Source organism: Macrotis lagotis, chromosome 1 (genome assembly GCF_037893015.1).
Source record: "Macrotis lagotis isolate mMagLag1 chromosome 1, bilby.v1.9.chrom.fasta, whole genome shotgun sequence".
Lineage (NCBI taxonomy): Eukaryota > Metazoa > Chordata > Mammalia > Peramelemorphia > Peramelidae > Macrotis > Macrotis lagotis.
Window position 1 is genome coordinate 365,837,812 of NC_133658.1, and position 4,932 is coordinate 365,842,743.

At 37.9% G+C, this 4,932-nt stretch overlaps 1 pseudogene; it reads left to right on the forward strand.

Moving 5' to 3' along the window:
* Positions 1-929: 929 nt before the first annotated feature.
* On the forward strand, positions 930-3,921 carry LOC141500491 (telomere repeats-binding bouquet formation protein 2 pseudogene; annotated as a pseudogene).
* Positions 3,922-4,932: the final 1,011 nt, after the last annotated feature.

Genomic DNA, 4,932 nt, shown 5'->3' on the forward strand with positions numbered 1-4,932 from the left:
CATAGCAGCCCTGTTTGTGGTGGCAAAGAATTGGAAATTAAGTGAATGTCCTTCAATTGGGGAATGGCTTAACAAACTGTGGTATATGTATATCATGAAACACTATTGTTCTATTAGAAACCAGGAGGGATGGGAATTCAGGGAAGCCTGGAGGGATTTGCATGAAGTGATGCTGAGTGAGATGAGCAGAGCCAGAAAAACATTGTACACCCTAACAGCAACATGAGGGTGATGATCAACCTTCAGGGACTTTCTCATTCCATCAGTGCAACAATCAGGAACAATTTTGGGGTATCTGTAATGGAGAATACCATCTGTATCCAGAGAAAAATTGCAAAGTTTAAACAATGACCAAAGACTATTACCTTCAATTTAGAGGGGGGAAAAAAACAGTTATCTTATTACGTAATTTTGCTATCTCCTATACTTTATTTTTCTTTCTTAAGGATATGATTTCTCTCCTATCATATTCAACTTAGATCAATGTATACCATGGAAAGAATGTAAAGGCTAATAGACTGCCTTCTGTGGTGGGGGGAGGGAAGCAGGAATAAGGGAAAAATTGTAAAATTCAAAATAAATAAAATCTTTCTTTAAAAAAAGTAGAAGAGACTTCCTGCCAAGGTGGTGGAGAGGAGCTAGGTCCTGTGCTAAGGTCTCCTGATCTTCCCTCATAAACAATATGAAATAAACCTCTTAATGGAAGAAGTCCTATCAACAAAACCCAGAAAGAGAAGCTAGGAAAACAACACCTTCCTCGAAGTCTGTCTTTGGGGAAGGAGGGTATGTGGTAAATGCAGAGTGCTGACAGCCAGTGGGGGAGGGGGAGAGCCAGACTAATCTAACATCAGCCCTGGGGGCTTTCCCAGTGGGAATCTCTTCACTATGGGGGGCCAATTCGCTCTAAGAATCAACCAGAGCTCGGCAGCATGGCTATGGGACTAACAATCTGGGATTTACAGGAAGGGCTGGAGAGTAGGTTCTAGCACCCTGTACTGGCCGGGAGGAGGTATTACATCCAGGGGGAAAGCCTCCAACACCCCCTACTAGCCGCTCAGTGAGCAAAGCCTTCACCACCCCCTACCAGTCAGCTGGAGATACTACACTCAGTGAGTAAAGCCTCTATGGATCTCAATACAAAACCTCTGTGAATCAGCCCCTCCCCAAACACAAGGTCTTAGGAAAATGAAGAAAGGCCATCAGGAAGGGGGGACCATAGAAAAATTCCCAGAAGGAAAAGACCCTAATTCAAGAACCCCTGAGGAGAATATGATCTGGTCTCCAGCACAGAAAGATTTCTTTGAAGAAATCAAGAAGGGGTTAAAAATCAATTGAAAAATATAATTGAACAAATGCAAAAAGAATTTTCTCAAAACCTCAAATGAAAACAACAAGGAATATTGTAGCTATATTTCAGAATCATCAGGTAAAAGAGAAAATCCTGCATGCAGCCAGAAAGAAACAATTTAAATACCAAGGAGTCACATAAGGATTACACATGACCTGGCTGCATCAACATTAAGGGATCGAAGGGCCTAGAATGCAATATTCTGAAAAGCAAGGGAGCTTGGAATGCAGCCAAGAATCCTCCAATATCCAGCAAAACTGAACCATCTCTTCCAAGGCAAAAAAAATGGACATTTAATAAAATAGGAGACTTCCAACTTTTCCTGATAAAATGACCAGAGCTTAATGGAAAATTTGAACTTTAAACAGGAGACTCAAGAGACATATGAAAAGGTAAAATTTTTTTAAAAGGGGAGGGGGAAGGTGAAAAAAAAAACTTTTATTGAATAAAATGAAACTGGCAATACCCCTACCTGAAAGAAAGACTTTAACAGGGGTGGCGAAGTGGTTCAGCAGATAGAGCATCAGCCCTGGAGTCAGGAGGTCCTGAGTTCAAATCTGGCCTCAGACACTTAACAATTATCTAGCTGTGTGGCCTTGAGCAAGCCACTTAACCCCATTACCATGCAAAAACCTAAAAAGCAAGACTTTAACAACTCTCAAAAATTGTAACTCTATTAGATAGAATTTAATTAGCCAGAACAGATGGATATACATGACTTATTTGAGAAACTGTTATCTAATAAACTGGATATATCCTTACCTGGAAGAAAAACTCTAATAACTCTCAATAATTGCAATTCTAGTAGAGATAACAGCTGGAAGTTATGGATACTCATGACCTTTCTGTGACTCAGAAGGATTTAAAAATGATACCTCCTTAAAAAGGAGGACAGTAAAGAGATGGGAAGATGGAGGGAATGAATGGGGTAAATCTCATTACATTAAGAGGACTTATTGCAATAGAGGGGAAGAAGGGAGGAGGTGAGAACCACCTGAATCTTACTCTCATCACATTGGCTTAAAGTTACTATACACATGCTCAGTTAACTTAAGAATCTTATCTTACTTTTAAAGTATTAAAAGGGGGAAAGGGGAGGGGGGAAGAAAGGGGGAATCAACAGAAGGAAGGGAAGAAAGAAGGGGCAAAGGGAAAGTGGGAAAAAAGGGGGGTTGGATATAGGAGGGCAAACGCACTTAAGGTGGTGGTATTCAGAAACAAAACACTGGGGAATATGGATAAAGGGGAAAAAAGGGGGGAATACAAACAGAGGGAAGATAACATGGAAGGCAATAACGAGTTAGTAATTATAACTTTAAATGTGAATGGGATGAACTCTCCATTAAAACATAAGTGAATAGCAGAGTGGATTAAAAACAGAATTCTACAATATGCTGCGTACAAGAAACTCATCTTAAGCAGAGAGATCCATTTAGAGTAAAGGTAAAAGGTTGGAGCAAAAGATATTTTGCTTCAGCTGAAGTGAAAAAAGCAGGGGTAGCAATCCTTATCTCAGACAAAGCAGCTGCAAAAATAGATATTAAAAGAGATAAGGAAGGAAACTATATCCTCCTAAAAGGTACCATAGACAATAAAGTAATTACAATGCTAAATATGAATGCACCCAATGTGACAGCATCCAAATTATTAGAAGAGAAATTGAAGGAGCTACAGGAAGACATAGACAGCAAAACTCTACTAGTGGGAGACCTCAACCTCCCACTCTCAGATTTAGATAAATTGAATTATAAAATAAGCAAGAAAGAATTTAAGAAAAACTAGATATGATAGACTGATGGAGGAAACTGAATGGGGATACAAAGGAATATACATTTTTTTTTTCTGTAGTACATGGCACTTACACAAAAATTAACCACATACTAGGACATAAAAACCAAATAATCAACTGCAGAAAGGCAGAAATAGCGAATACATCTTTCTCAGAACATGATGCAGGTAGAACCCGGGGCAAGTAGCCAGCAGCGAGGGAGCCAGGTTCAGGGAACAGCGAGCCTGGTTCTGCCCAAGCGTGAGCCAGGATCTGCGCAGCTCTGGGTGGCCCAAGGCACAGTAATCTGTTACGCCCGGGAGGCGGACTTCCTCTTCAGCTGTGACGCCTCACACCTGGACACTCTGAGAATATATCAAAGCCTTGAGTACATAGAAGATAATGCTACAGTATTTCATGCTTATTATCTCTCAGCCATAGCCAATGCTGCTATGAAAAACACAGTGCCTTTGGGTCACTATGTCCTTCCACCTGCCTACTTGCAAAAAAGAAATAAGAGAAAAAATTGGTAGTTTTATTTGGGAGCAGAACAATCATACAGTAACAGAGAAGCATGGTGAAGTAAAGCCAAGCAAAGTATAGAAACTGAAGGAAAATACTGAATTATTGACACAATCTGAAAAAGATCTATCTGGAAGGTTATGTCTCTATTGATACAATGAAGAAATTCCTTGGGGAGCTGTATGACTTCACTTCTGGAAGCTCAGGATACTTGGCATATCATGTTCAAAAAGAAATCAACGTCTTTTCTACTATAAAAAATAAATTGAAAAGAAAGTGTTAAATTGAATTATCCTTTGATCTATTTCCTATCAAATGTGTTGCTAAATTAAGCATCGTTTAATATTGCTTATCTTTTTTTGTTTTTTTTCCCTCAGCATCAATTTAGAACATTTTCTCATTGGAAAACTTAGATCCTTTTAGGTCAGATAATAGATCTAAAGCAGATTATTTTGCCCTAATTTGTAGCATTAAGCAAACAAATTATAAAATTACAGGGGTTTTTTGTGTTATAGTTGTTAGTGAAAATGTCTTATATAATACCCTTATCAGTCAAAATGTTTCTTTTAGCTTAATAATGGATAGTAAATTCAATGATGCTAAATCTTTAAAAACATGAACATAACTTGTCATGAGAATTTAATTTGGTATAAAGTATTATGGCATAGGAAATTTTCAACTAACAGAATGAGTCACTTTTCTTTGGCTAAAAATTGAATATTTTCGAATACGTAAAAAACAATTAAACTTAATGCTGTGTAATCATGACCAAGCTTGGCCTAGAGAAGAGTTGAGAAAAAAGTGCCTCCCTCCCTTCTTTTTTACAGTGCTGGAGGTGGAATATTTTATATACTTGTGTCTGTCTGTATAGATATAGATATAGATAGATAGGGATATAATCTTGATTTGTGTCATTGTTTTTGCTGTGCTGGGTTTTTTTTTTAATTTTTCTTATAGCTGGTTCAACTAGTAGGAGAAGGAATATATATTCAGATTTAAAGGTGATATTAAGTGATAGCAATAAAAAATGTGAGAACTCTGTAGATATGCTTTTAAATTTTTACTAACAAATTTATTGAAAGCTTTAATGATCACTAGCAGTGCATTGAATGAATCTAACTGGTGTCATGGCTCTAAGTCATTAAACTAGAAGAGACCATTGAGATCATCTAGTCCAGGGTTGTCCAAATGTGGCCTGCAATGTGATTTTATGTAGCCCCCTGTGGGTTTACTAAATGCTTTAGTAAATGAAGCTGAGCTACTACAATACTCACACTAAAATGACAAATCAAAA